This window comes from Oratosquilla oratoria, chromosome 12, assembly GCF_046742065.1.
Source record: "Oratosquilla oratoria isolate Oo_2021 chromosome 12, ASM4674206v1, whole genome shotgun sequence".
In the NCBI taxonomy this organism is placed as follows: domain Eukaryota; kingdom Metazoa; phylum Arthropoda; class Malacostraca; order Stomatopoda; family Squillidae; genus Oratosquilla; species Oratosquilla oratoria.
In genome coordinates, this window is record NC_134788.1 from 21,180,189 (window position 1) to 21,195,521 (window position 15,333).

At 38.0% G+C, this 15,333-nt stretch overlaps 1 protein-coding gene across 6 annotated transcripts in view; it reads right to left on the reverse strand.

Moving 5' to 3' along the window:
* The window catches only part of LOC143031065 (BTB/POZ domain-containing protein 6-like), a 76,523-nt gene extending 61,944 nt beyond the window's left edge, over positions 1 to 14,579 (reverse strand). For 4 of the 6 annotated variants that reach the window (XM_076194449.1, XM_076194447.1, XM_076194448.1 and 1 more), the window contains exon 1: positions 14,444 to 14,578. The gene's annotated coding sequence lies outside the window, so the exon portion shown is untranslated. Of the gene's footprint in view, positions 1 to 14,443 lie in introns of all 6 variants that reach the window. The other 2 variants (XM_076194450.1, XM_076194446.1) reach the window with 2 other exon arrangements.
* Positions 14,580 to 15,333: the final 754 nt, after the last annotated feature.

Consider the following 15,333-nt stretch of genomic DNA (forward strand, 5'->3'; position numbering starts at 1 on the left):
CATACTTACACATTCAATTACACATGGAAATGTTAATGGTAATAATAATAAAAGTACAAACGCAAATTCCTGCCTGAAAAAATACACAAAGAAATTGATAAGCTTCCATCAGCTGTGGTGATGTTTTTTAGGATTCTAATCTAACTTTGGGATAGATGTTCTGTTAATGTTCTGTTTCTTTTGCCTTAATAAATGTACAGAAATGGCTTTCATACTGTTTTAAGATTCAAGTGAACAAAAGAATTGTGGCTGATATTGCAATTTCCTATAATAACGAAAATTTAAAAAATAAATAACAATGTCAAATTGCATCAAATCTGTAGCTTGCAGACAAAACCCGACTTCAGATTTGAAATCAGCACACTCAAGTTGACTATAGAAAAGTCTTTTTTTTTAAATGCAACAAAATGAGTGCTCCCCAGTGTTATCATTACATTTGCTTATTATTTGTTACAATGACTATGTAATGTTCACACTTGTCGCCAACTATGGTAACACGGAGAGGTTGTGAGGTCCACCTCATGTATAAAATGTCCACAGGTTGCTTGTACACCATTCCTTTGAAAAAGTATACTTGTGAAACTAGTCAGGAATAAACTCGGACTAAGACTCCTGTGTTTCCTATTCCACTGACGTCATATATATATATATATATATATATATATATATATATATATATATATATTTATATATATTATATATATATATATATATATATATATATATATATGTATATGAGTGGAAAGGCTGATGAGGTAAACGCAAAAAAAAAAAAAAAAAAAAAAAAAAAAAAAAAGTAGGAGTTTTATTACTAACGTTTCGTCCTTAAGGGACTTCCTCAGAGTATGATACACTGAGAGAACATTTACAGCTTATGATACTACACTTCACTTTCCTTACCCCGTTCCTCCCCATTCTCCTATCTCCGTCCTTCCTTCGTTCCGCTTCACCTCGAACAAAGTCGCTAGTCAGCTTTGATGATTGAATAAATCCTTCTCTATGACTATTGCAAGGCTTTGAAGCGATGTACGCTGCTTCGATTATTTTTCTTTCTTGCTTTCTTGGCCCTTTGTGGAGTGGAGTACCTCTGTATTTTCCCAGTCAGGAAGGTGGGGCCAAAATTGTCTCTATGAACCACAAGAGAATTTGATGTCCGGTGGGCTTTTACGTCATTCTTGTGTTCATGTAGTCGTTGTTTTATTCCTCTGTCAGTTTCCCCAAAATCACTGACGGGACAGCTTGTACAAGGAATTCTATAAATCAGGCTATCCTCAGCACCCATATGGTATTCATTTTTGTTTTTGTTTTTAATGATGTTTTTATATATTTTGGTCCCTATGCCATATCATGCAACTCTTAATTAACCCTTAAGCCTTGGTGAGCAACCGTCCGATTTCATCTGCGTGTTTGGAATTGGGGACGGACAAAAAAAACCGGCTGTCCCCTTTGTTCTCACATGTTTGGCTTTCTCGGGTCCTTTTTGGTATTTTTAAAGTTTTTTTTCTTTTAGTCCGTATTGTCTCTTCTTAATCCTCTTTCATGTTCTCCTCCTCATCCTCATCCTCCTTCTCTTCCTGGTCCTCCTCCTGTCCTCTCTAAACATTCTTCTCTTTGTCATGTTCTCCCTCCTCCTCCTTTTCCTTCTCCTCTTGCTCATCCTCCTCCTCCTCATGGTCATTAACCCTCTTCTTCTTCTTCTTCTTCTTCTTCTTCATTCTCCTCTTCTTCATTCTCCCTTTTTCTTTGTGTTTCCTCTCTTATTGCTCCTCCTCCTCCTCCTTCTTATCATCATCTTTCTCTCTTCCCATCATCAATCATCATGATTATGAAGGACTTCCTTCCTCTTTATTCTACTTCTCCTTCTATCCTCCTCCCTCCTCCTCATTCTCCTTCACCTTCTCCTCTTCTTCCTCCTCACTCTCCTCCTCTTCTTTCTTCTTCTAGCCCTCGTCTTTCTCTTCCCTTTCCTTCTCCTCCTCCTCCTCCTCCTCCTCCTGCTCCTCCTCTTCGTCCCCTTTCGTTTCTCCTCCTCCTTTTTGGTTTGGTTACCTCCACTCCTCTTTCTTCTTCTCTTCCTCCTTTTCTTCCCCTTACTTTATTGTTCCCTTTCATCTTCCATCTCTTCCTCCACCTCCACCTCCTCCTCCTCCTCCTCCTCCTGATGTTCTTCCTCCTTATATTCCTCCTTCTCCTCCTCCTCTTCCCCATTCTTTTCCTCAATAAAAACAATAAAAATGACAATAAAAAAAAGGAATAAGACTCCTTTTTTTATTGTTCCTTTTTATTTTCCGCCTCCTCCTCCTCCTCCTCCTCCTCCTACTTACATTAGAGATAAAAAGTTTGTTAGGAATCACATTGGTCCACTATTATCTGCTCATGGTCAACTTGAATATTCAGATGAAAGAATGTGTATCTTATTAATCAACTATTTTACCTCTGTATTCGTAAACGAAACACGTCAAAGTGAACTCCAAACTGAAACCTGTGAAAATTGTAGGGTAAACTTGCTATAACAAAAGAAAAAATTAAAAGGTGTATAGAAAAACTCAAAATTAATAAAACGCCAGGACCTGATGGTTGGCAACCAAGAATCTCAAAGGAAATGGAAATGAGATTGTTCCAATAGAAATTATTTTCAAGAAATCCGCCATATCCGGAGATGTCACAAGAGAAAGGAAGCTAGCTAATGTTACTCCTATATTAAAAAAAAGTGACAAAGAAACCAAATAATTGCAGGCCTATAAACTTGACTTCAACCGTAAAAAATTATGGAAACTATCATCAGAGATGCTATTGAATATAATTTAGAAAGTAACTATTTGATAAATGATAGCCAGCATGGTTATAGACGGAAAGGTTCTTGCAACAGTTATCTCGAATTATGACAAAAACAATATAGATTTAATATATCTAGAGTTTGCAAAAGCTTTTGATACCGTCCCACACGAAAGACTACTTACTAAATTAGCTTTACATGGAATAAGTGGAAACCTATTAGTTTGGACTAGTAATTGGTTGAATGATCGAAAACAGAGTTGATTTAAATGGAAAAACTTCTAGATGGAAAAATGTTACAAGTGGAGGTCCTCAGGGTTCTGTTCTTGGGCCACTTCTATTCGTAATATATATAAATGATATAGACCATGGACTAAAAGCTACCGTTTCCAAATTTGCTGATGATGCAAAACTGTGCAGAATGGCCAATGATCACTTAAACCAATTAGATATTCAAGAAGATTTAGTTAAATTACAGCAGTGGTCTGAAAAGTGGTTAATGAAATTTAACACAATTAAATTCAAGGTAATGCACATAGTTAAAAATAAAAGTAAGTATGTTTACACGTTATTTGGAAATTCGTTAACAAAAGTGGATAGTGAAAAGAATCTTGGCGTAATTATCAGTAACGAACTCAAATCAAACAAGCAGTGTATTTCAGCCTCTGAGAAAGTTTGACTTCGATCGTAGGAAAAATAATGGAAACTATCATCAGAGATGCTATCGAATATCATTTAGAAAGTAACCGTTTGATAAATGATAGCCAACATGGTTTCAGACGGAAACGTTCTTGCGTGACTAACTTACCCGAATTCTACAACACAGTTGTCTCGAATTATGACAAAAGAAACAATATAGATTTAATATATCTAGACTTTGCAAAAGCTTTTGATACCGTCCCACACGAAAGACTACTTACTAAATTAGCTTTGCATGGAATAAGTGGTAGCCTATTAAGTTGGACTAGTAATTGGTTGAAAGGTCGAAAACAGAGAGTTGTTTTAAATGGAAAAACTTCTGGATGGAAAAGTGTTGCAAGTGGAGTTCCTCAGGGTTCCGTTCTTGGGCCACTTCTATTCATAGTATATATAAATGATATAGACCATGGACTAAAATCTACTGTTTCCAAATTTGCTGATGATACAAAACTGTGCGGAGTGGCAAATGATCACTCAAACCAATTAGATATTCAAGAAGATTTAGATAAATTACAGCAATGGTCTGAAAAGTGGCTAATGAAATTTAACACAATTAAATGCAAGGTAATGCACATAGGTAAAAATAACAGCAAGTACGATTACAAGTTATTTGGAAATTCGTTAACAAAAGTGGATAGTGAAAAAGATCTCGGCGTAATTATCAGTAACGACCTCAAATCATCCAAGCAGTGTATTTCAGCCTCTGAGAAAGCAAATAAGATTCTGGGATTGATTGCGCGATCTTTTGATTTCAAAAGTCCATCACTCATTAACAAGCTATATAAATCGTTAGTTCGTCCACATTTGGAATATGCTGTTTCCGTATGGTCACCGAATCTCATTAAAGACATTGACAGACTGGAAAAAGTACAACGGCGAGCCACAAAACTGATTCCAAATATCAAAAATAAATCATACGAAAATCGACTTAAGCACATGAATCTGTTTTCCCTAAAAAAGCGTAGACTCAGAGGTGACTTGATACAGGTCTTTAAGATTTTAAAGGGAATTGACAACATCAAAAGTGACCAAATTTTCACATTGAATGAGAATCAGACAAGAAACAATGGTCTCAAAAACTGTCCGGAAATAGATTCAATTTGGAAGTAGGTAGAAACAACTTTGCCAACCGTGTAGTTAATGAATGGAATAAACTTCCTGCACAGGTAGTGCAATGTAGTTCAGTTCGAAGCTTTAAGAATCATTTAGATAAATACCTAAGTAAGATGCTGTAATTATTATAATTTATGTTATATTAACTGTTTTTGTTTTGTTATAATTTGTCTGTCTGATTTTCATTTATTATTAGTTATATGTCAATTTATTATCATTTACTATTTACCTGTTTGTTTGTTATTCAACTATACCAATGCATTTATTTATGTATTTTAATTGTTATTTACATTGTTATAGTTTTAATTTATTATTATTATTATTTTTTTTTGCATCCGACCTAGATATGGATCAAAAGGTCTCCTGTCGGCATGCTTTGCCTTTGTAATCCTTTGTAAATAAGATTCTAGGACTGACAAGCCCACCGGCTACGCCGGGGGCCTTGGCCTGCGGCGCTGCGCCCGCGCCTGGGCTCTTCTTCTTCTTCGAGTTCTTCGAGTTCTTCTTCGAGTTCTTCGAGTTCTTCTTCGAGTTCTTCGAGTTCTTCTTCGAGTTCTTCGAGTTCTTCTTCGAGTTCTTCGAGTTCTTTTTCGAGTTCTTCGAGTTCTTCTTCGAGTTCTTCGAGTTCTTCTTCGAGTTCTTCGAGTTCTTCTTCGAGTTCTTCTTCGAGTTCTTCTTCGAGTTCTTCTTCGAGTTCTTCTTCGAGTTCTTCTTCTTCGAGTTCTCCTTCTTCTTCGAGTTCTTCTTCTTCGAGTTCTTCTTCGAGTTCTTCTCGTTCGAGTTCTTCGAGTTCTTCTTTTTCGAGTTCTTCGAGTTCTTCTTTTTCGAGTTCTTCGAGTTCTTCTTTTTCGAGTTCTTCGAGTTCTTCTTTTTCGAGTTCTTCGAGTTCTTCGAGTTCTTCTTCTTCTTCGAGTTTTTCGATTTCTTCTTCGAGTTCTACTTCTTCTTCTTCTTCGAGTTCTTCGAGTTCTTCTTCTTCCTCTTCTTCGAGTTCTTCTTCTTCGAGTTCTTCTTCTTCGAGTTCTTCTTCTTCTTCTTCTTCTTCTTCTTCTTCTTCGAGTTCTTCCTCTTCTTCTTCTTCGATTTCTTCGAGTTCTTCTTCTTCTTCGAGTTCTTCTTCTTCACCGTAGTTGGCGGTGTAACCGATTTACCACCAAACGCGAAGGGTCAGTTTATTTTTTACTTATATAGATTGTGCGATCTTTTGATTTCAAAAGTCCACTCATTAACAAGCTATATAAATCGTTAGTTCGTCCACATTTGGAATACAGACGCTCCTCTACTTACGTTCAATCGTTTTACGTTTTTTCGATTTTACGTTTGAACTGACTGTACAAAAAAATTGTAAAAAAAAAAAAAAAAAAAAAAAAATTGGAGTGAATTTTTTAATTTAGCGCACTCTACGTAGTTCAAACAATATTTACGCATGATGCTGCGTCCATTGTTTACATGGCACAAACGACAGACTGAACGTGCCTTGCCTCATCATCCTCCTCCTCCATCTCAATTTATGTTGCTTGAATTTAATTTATTTGAAATTAATGTTATTATTTTACAATGTTATGTGTATAACTAATGATTTAGGGGTGTTTTATAAGATACGGTAATAGAATTTACGGATGTATAGTACAGTAACAACTTACGTTCATTTTCAACTTGCGTTTGGCCGTTCGGAACATAACTAAAACGTAAGTAGAGGAGCATCTGTATGCTGTTTCTGTATGGTCACCAAATCTCATTAAGACATTGACAGACTGGAAAAAGTACAATGGCGAGCCACAAAATTGATTCCAAATATCAAAAATAAATCATATGAAAATAGACTAAAACATATGAATCTATTTTCCCCAAAAAGCGTAGATTCAGGGCTGATTTGATACAGGTCTAAGATTCTAAAGGGAACTTGACATCAAAAGTGACAAAATGTTCACAGTGAATGCGAATCAGACAAGAAACAATGGCCTCAAACTGTCAGGAAATAGATTTAATTTGGAAGTAGGTAGAAACAACTTCGCCAACCATGTAGTTATTGAATAAATTTCCTGCACAGGTAATACAATGTAGTTAAGTTCAAAGTTTTAAAAATCATTTAGATAAACACCTAAGCAAGATGCTGTAATGATTATAATTCTTTTTTTTTTTATCATTTGTCTGTTTGACTCTCATTTATTATTAGTTATATGTCAATTTATCATTATTTACTATTTACCTGTTTGTTTATTATTTAACTATACCTATGCATTTATTTATGTGTTTTACTTGTTATTTACATTATCATAGTTTTTTTTTATTATGATTTTTTTCGCATCCGACCTGGATATGGACCAAAGGGTCTCCTGTCGGCATGCTCCGCCTTTGTAATCCTTTGTAATCCTCCTCCTCCTCTTATTCTCTTTCCTTCTTTGTCTTGACTTGCGCTTCGTCCTCCATCATTATTTTTGCTTTTTCCTCTTCCTCATCCGCTTTCTCCCCTTCGTTGCTTGGCCTTCTCAGAGCCAGGCCTTTCTTGGAAAAAAAAAAAAAAAAAACTTCCTCGCGTATATTTGTATGTATATATATATATGTGTGTGTGTGTGTGTGTGTGTGTGTGTGTGTGTGTGTGTGTGTGTGTGTGTGTGTGTGTGTGTGTGTGTGTGTGTGTGTGTGTGTGTGTGTGTGTGTGTGTGTGTGTGTGTGTGTGTGTGTGTGTGTGTGTGTCTGTCTGTCTGTCTGTCTGTCTGTCTGTCTGTCTGTGTGATCTTGGGTCATGTGTTGGTCTTGTGATCGACAGGTTCTTTCATCACGGATGTGTGTGAACTTGTAGATGCCCATGCAATGCATTTGCTCAAGGGAACAGTAACACTTCATATTCTATTTAATGTTTTTATTGACTTGCCTGTGTATATCTCTTTGTACTCGTTATGTATGTCTGCCTGTCTGTCTGTTTCTCTTCCTGTCTGTCTGTCTGTCTGTCTGTCTGTGACATATCTGGACGTTTCTGTCTGTCTTATTTCTCTTGCTGTCTATATGCCTGTATCCCACTAATTTCATCTGTCTGTCTGTCTGTATATATGTATGTCTATCTGGGTCAGTCTAAGTCTGCCTTCTTGTCTGCCTCTCTCTCTCTCTCTCTCTCTCTCTCTCTCTCTCTCTCTCTCTCTCTCTCTCTCTCTCTCTCTCTCTCACTCTCTTTCTCTCTCTCCCTGTCTCCAATACGATTCTACCGTACAAGTATGATTAGAATCATCTGACGGCATTCAATATACAGGGAAAGTACCAACCAATAGTGAGGAGGAATTGCTGATATTTTCTCAGCAATAACCAGCGCTTCTATCCCTAGAGAAAATATCTGACCTAAAGAGAGGTCAGCAAGAAGGGAAATTGAAAGAGGAGGATATTGAAGGGTGTAACGGGAGGATATTGAATGGTTTTACGGGAGGATATTGAAGGGTTTTACGGGAGGAGCCACCTGAAGGGGACCAATGACGGGTACCTGCTTCCTTCCTTCCTTCCTTCCTTCCTTCCTTGTGGTGGTGGTGGTCCTGCAAGGTGGAATGCGAAGTTGCCATTTTCAAAACCCGTCAACCAACCCCCCACCCCCACCCAGCCCCATCCCCGACCACCTGCTGCAGCCCTGACCGGCTGACACTCGGTGTCTGGGTCCAAGATCTCTCAAAAGATTACAAGGGAGGAACATGCCGACAGGAGACCTTTTGGTCCATATCTAGGTCGGATGCGAAAAAAATTATAATAATGATAAATAGATTGATAAAGTAGTAACAATATAAATAATAATAGAATAAATAGGTAAAGGTAAATGATAATCAAACAGGTATATATTAGATAATGATAAAATGTATAATAATAAACAGACAAATAATAGCAAACAAATAAACAAAAATATAAGAAAAATAATGGCAGGCATTACAGCATCTTGCTTAGGTGTTTATCTAAACGAATCTTAAAGTTTCGAACCGAACTACATGACACTGCCTCTGCAGGAAGTTTATTCCATTCATTTACTACTACACAGTTGGCAAAGTTGTTTCTACCCACTTCCAAATGAAATGAATTTCCTGCCAGTTTGAGACCCTTATTTCTTGTCGGATTCTCATCAAGTGTGAAAATTTGGTCACTTTGGATGTTGGCAATTCCCTTTAGAATCTTAAAAACCTGTATCAAGTCACTTCTGAGTCTATGCCTTTTTTAGGGAAAATATTGATATCTTTTAGTCGATTTTCGTATGATTTATTTTTCATATTTGGAATCAGTTTTGTGGCTTGCCGCTGTACTTTTTTCCAATCTGCCAATATCTTTAATGAGATTCGGTGACCATAAGGAAACATCATATAACAAACGAACTAACGATTCATATAGCTTGTTAATGAGAGATGGACTTTTGAAGTCAAAAGATGGCGCAATCAGTCCTTCAATCTTATTTGTTTTCTGAGACTAAAATACACTGCTTGGATGATTTGAGATCGTTACTGATAATTACGCCGAGATCCTTTTCACTATTGACTTTTGTTAACTCATTTCCAAATAACTTGTAATCGTACTTACTGTTATTTTTACGTATGTGCATAAGCTTGCGTTTGTTTTAAATTTCATTAGCCACTTTTGAGACCATTGCTGTAGTTTATCTAAATCTTTTTGCATGTTTGATTGGCTTAAGTGATCATTTACCATTCTGCACAGTTTTGTGTCATCAGCAATTTTGGAGACAATGGATGTACATAATTCATATATACTATGAATAGAAGTGGCCCAAGAACGGAACCCTGAGGAACTCCACTCGTAAGATTTTTGTATCTAGAAGTTTAGCCATTCAGAAGAACTCAGTTTCGGATCGTTTAAGCAATTACTTGTCCAACTAATTTAGTAAGTAGTCTCTCGTGGGGGGCGGTATGAAAAGTTTTTGCAAAGTGTATATATATTAAATGTATATTGTTTATTTTGTCGTATTTTTGTAGAATTGGAGTGAGTTAGTAAGGCAGAAACGTTTGCCTTTGAATCCATGCTGGCTATCATCTGTCAAAGAGTTACTTTGTAAATGGTCTTCTATAGCACCTCTGATGATAGTTTCCATCATTTTTCGTAGGATTAAAGTGAAGCTTAGGCCTGTAGTTATTTGGTTTGTTTTTGTCACCTTTTTTGAATATGGGTGTAACGTTAGCCAGTTTCCATTCTCTTTGGACTTTTCCGGATATGATGGATTTATTGAAAATGATTTGTAATGGAAGAAGAGTTTAATTGTTAATTTGCTTTAATATTGTTGGATGCCAACCGTCAGGCCCTGGTGTTTTATTAAGTTTGAGTTTTCCTATACACCTTTTATTTTTTTCCTTTGTTATATTTACCGTAATACACTAAGTGGTCGGGTTAAAATACCTATTTTCCAATGGAATTTGTTGGCAGTACAAGCGCAGGCAGATAATAGAGATGCCATTTCATTGATGAAAAAATACACGACGACACTCCTCGCCTTCCTCGTCCCTGCCTCCGCCATCTAATTTGTGTGTGTACCGTCCCAGCCAGCCAAAGCAGGAGACAATGCACACACACACACACACACACACACACACACACACACACACACACACACACACACACACACACACACACACACACACACACACACACAGTCATCATGCGATCGGGAGGGAGGGGGAAGGGGAGGGGGAGGGGGCCAGCTGGAGGCAGGGAGGGAAGGAGAAGGAGGAGGAGGAGGAGGAGGAGGAGGAGGAGGGCAAAGGGGAGGGAGGGAGGGAGGGAGGAAAGAAGGAGGAGGAGGGAGAGGAAGGGGGGAAGGAGCAGGAGGGCAAAGGGGAGGGAGGGAGGGAGGGGAGAAAGGAGGAGGAAGAGAAAGAGAGGGAGGGAGGGAAGAAGGGGAGGAGGAGGAGGAGAAGGGAAGAGGAAGGAGGAAGGAGGGGGAGAAAGAGGAGAAGGGGAGAGGAAGGAGGAAAGAGGGTGAGGAGGAGGAGAAGAGGAAAGGAAGGAGGAAGGAGGGGGAGGAGGAGGAGGGGGAGAAGGGGAAAGGAAGGAGGAAGAAGGGGGAGGGGGAGGAAGGAGGAAGGAGGGGGAGAAGGGGAGAGAAAGGGAGGAGGAAAGAGGGGGAGGAGGAGGAGAAGGGGGAGAGGAAGAACATAAGAATGAATGAAGGAGACTGCAAGAGACCATAAGGCCTACACTAGGCAGCTCCCTATCCATCACCATCTGTCATCCCCATCCATAAAGTTGTCTAATCGTTTTTTTTTTAAACAACTGATAGTTTCAGCGCGTACTTCATGGTTTCTAAGTTTATTCCATTCATCGACCACCCTATTAGTAAACCAATTCTTGCCTATTTCCTTCTTAAATCTAAATTTGTCCAATTTATAACCATTACTGGGAGTCCTGCTCTGTTGTTTTAATATGACGACCTTGTTTGCACCACCCATGTTAAAGCCTTTGATCCACTTGAACACTTGTATTAGATCACCCCGCACTCTGCGTCTTTCGAGAGTGTGTAAGTTTAAGTGCCTAAGCCTCTCTTCGTAAGGCAAATTTCCGAGTCCATGTACCATTTTGGTCATTCTTCTCTGTACTGATTCTAGTGAATTGATGTCCAATCTGTAGGACGGAGACCAAAACTGTACCGCATAGTCAAGGATGGGTCTAACTATCGCTAGGTAGAGTTTAATAATTACCTGTGCACTTCTATTCGTTACCGTCCTAGTAATGAAACCTAATGCTCTGTTAGCTCTATTCCTGGAGCTAATGCACTGTTACCTGGTTTTAAGGTCCGGACTCACTAGAACTCCCAAGTCTCTCTCGCACTCAGTTTTCTCTAAAAGCGTGTTATCTATGCTGTATCTACTTTCGGGGTTGTGTAGCCCTACGTTTAACATGCTACACTTAGAGATATTGAAGTTCATTTGCCATTTTGACCGACCATGTTAACACGGAAGGAGGGGGAGGAGGAGGAGGAGGAGAAGGGGAGAGGAAGGAGGGGGAGGGGAGAGGAAGGAGGGGGAGGAGGAGAAGAGGAGAGGAAGGAGGGAGAGGAGGAGGAGAAGGAGGAGAAGGGGAGAGGAAGGAGGGGGAGGGAGGAGGAAGGAGGGGAGGAGGAGGAGGAGGAGGAGAAGGGGAGACGAAGGAGGGGGAGGGGATAGGAAGGAGGGGGAGGAGGAGTAAGGGAAAGGAAGAAGGGGGAAGGGAGAGTAAGGAGGGGAGGAGGAGAAGAGGAGAGGAAGGAGGGAGAGGAGGAGGAGAAGGGGAGAGGAAAGAGGGGGAGGGGAAGGAAGATGAGAAGGGGAGAGGAAGAAGGGGGAAGGGAGAGGAAGGAGCGGGAGGAGGAGGAGGAGAAGAGAAGAGGAAGAAGAGAGAGAAGGAGGAGAAAGGGAGAGGAAGGAAGGGGAGGGGAGAGGAAGGAGGGAGAGGAGGAGAGGAGAGGAGTAGAGGAAGGAGCTTCAAGTGAAGGAAAGACTGAAATTGTACAAACTCACTCTGGTGCTTGCTACGACACTTAGAGAAATTGTACACCTCTCTTGATAAATCCTCACAGCTTCTAGGTAAAGCCGCCTTACAAGCCTCATTCATCACGCAGACAGACCACGAAACCGAGCCCCATTGCATTGGATTGGGTGGCGATAGTGCCGAAGCCAGCCACTCTTGGAAAAAAAAGAGACCATTTCTGGAAAAGGCTCAGCAACGACTCTGAGGCCGACAACAATTGACATACAGGAAAAGAAGGAATAAACTAGAAAAGACATCAGTTCAGTACAAGAATGAGGAGGGAGGGAGGGAAGTCATGGACCGGTAAAGCTAACCTGCAAAAATGGCGATAATAGTCACAAGAACAAGCAACAGAACCTCGCGGTTAGATAAAAGCAAGCTAAATGACTAGAGCCAACATTGGCAACTGCCATCCGATACCAGTAAATACAGTGCAAAGCAAGCGGGGAGGGGGGAGGGCAGGGGCAAATACAAAAGGGCAAATGTAACGTGTAATCTAGAGGAACTAAGGAAGTGAGCTGCTGCAGTCTTTGAAAACCCTGGATACATGAAAAAAAAAAATGAGTGAAGAAATATTAGTAAAAGAAGTGTGGAAGGAGTGAATATGAGGGGGCGTCCTAGGATGAGATGGATGGATAGGGTGAAGGGGGCTTTACAAAAGAGAGGAATGTCTGTAGAGGAAGGACGGGAGAGGACAGAAGATAGGGGGGAATGGAGAAGGGTTGTGTATAGATGAGGCTGTGATGCATGAGGGGGAGTGGGTGGGGGATGGGGGTGAGGAAGTATGTATGAGAAAAAAAAAATTGACGCAACCCGAAGGGATTTCTCCCTGTCTTCTCCTTTGCTGCATGAGGGGACGGGGAGGGGGGTCGCCGAATCTATGAAGCGGCCTTGCTGTGGATGTGCTGCGTCTTGCGACACTGCTTCTGACCCAGGGCAGTGGACAGGATGCAGGGATGACCCGTCATCCAGGAGGTGCCAAGATAGGAAGGGAGGAGGGTGGAGGGGGATGGAATATATGGGAAATGAAATGGGTGGGAGTGATTTCTATGCCTTTTTCTTTTTGGCTTCCCCCCGTGTAAGGGGGAAAAGCCTTTGGTATATGTATGTATGTATGTATATATTATATATATATATATATATATATATATATATATATATATGCAAACACACACACACACACACACACGCACACACATATTATATATATATATGTACACATGTATATATATATAATATATATATATATATATGTATATATATACATATGTATGTATGAATACGTATGAGGCAATGGACAATTGCAACGAATGTCCACGCACACATGAAAAAAGATTAGATAACCATCATTGATAAACGAGATAACGATAGCGAGATGGGGACAAAACGTATATACGTACAGATACTTACATTCACCAAGAAATAAGAAATAATAACAATAATGCTACTATTATTAATGGTAATAATAGCAATAATAATGTCTATGATAATATCAATAATAGTAATAATAATAATAATGATAATAACAATGATGATAATAGTAATAATAATAATAAATAATAATAATAATAATAATAATAATAATAATAATAATAATAATGATAATAATGATTGATAATAATAATGATAATAATAATGATAATAATAATGATAATAATAATGATAATAATAATGATAATAATAATGATAATAATAATGATAATAATAATAATGATAATAATAATAATGATAATAATAATAATGATAATAATAATAATGATAATAATAATAATGATAATAATAATAATGATAATAATAATAATGATAATAATAATAATAATAATAATAATAATAATAATAATAATAATAATAATAATAACAATAATGATAACAACAATAATAATAATAATAATAATAATAATAATAATAATAATAATAATAATAATAATAATAATAATAATAATAACAATAATAACAATAATAATAATAGTAATAATAATAATAACAAATACAATAATAATAATAATAATAATAAAGTTAATGATGATAATAATAATAATAACAATAATAATAATAATAATAATGATAATAATAATAATAATATAATAATAATAATAGTAATATTAATAATGTTAATGATTGTAATGATAATAATAATGATAATAATCATGAGAATGAAAATTATAATAATAATGACAACGATAATAATAATAGTATCAATAATGTTAATGACAACAATCAAGTTTGGGTCGTGGGTGCCGTATTTCCCACGAGCGACGACGGGGGCAAATATGTTTCACATGAAATGCGCATGGCGACGGGGCTCGCCGTACACCGTGTAAGGCCCATTTCTTTCCTTCCTGCATCGCGCTTGTGTGTTCCCTCCCTTGCCCTCACTTACCTTCCAAATAACGACAAAAAGGAAATGGAGAAGATCGTGATGTATCTCTCAACCACCGAGCAAAAAGCAAGACTGGCGATATGATCTGATATAATTGTTATCTTTTTGACTGCGACGACGACAACCAATACAACAGTTGCCAATTCGAGACTATTTCTAATAACCGATTCCATGCCTTCAAGTATTACTTATTTATTCTATGATTTTGCCCTTGTTATATAGTTTGTATTCACAGCGTAATTCGTTTGATTCCAGGTGTCAATAATCTGTCAGAAAGATTTCAAACTTCATAAAGGCCAAATCAAGCAGCTTGCATCACCAAAGAAAAAAAAAAGAAAAGGAAAAAAAAATCACTTCTTCGGGGGTGATTTTTTCATTATATGTATGTATATATATATATATATATATATATATATATATATATATATACATACATATATGTATATATATATATTTACATCTGTGTGAGGTGTAGTGCATGCCATACACGTAATAATTTATCATCATTTGTAAGGAAACGTCATGTTTGTGGTAGTGCGTGCTGCAACTATGGGTGAGATTTTGGTTAATGATGACCGAATCCTATCTCACCGTAGGGCATTATTTTCTTTACACGAGCCTGTATCCTATCATACACATCTGCTACTGTAAAATATTATGATCATTTGTAAGGATATTGTATTTGTTTCCCAGTGTCCATTGCATATATGCCTCTGTTACATAAGTCTAGTTGACGTCATAGGTTTAGACGTAGGAATATTTCTTTTGTACCTCCCGCATAAGCCCATATGATAATGTAGGCTCGTCATGCTGGGGGAAAAGAGCCCTGCTCACGAGCTGTGGCCATGCGAGGAGAAACGAGTCTCGCTTGTATTAACCAGTGAGCTGTG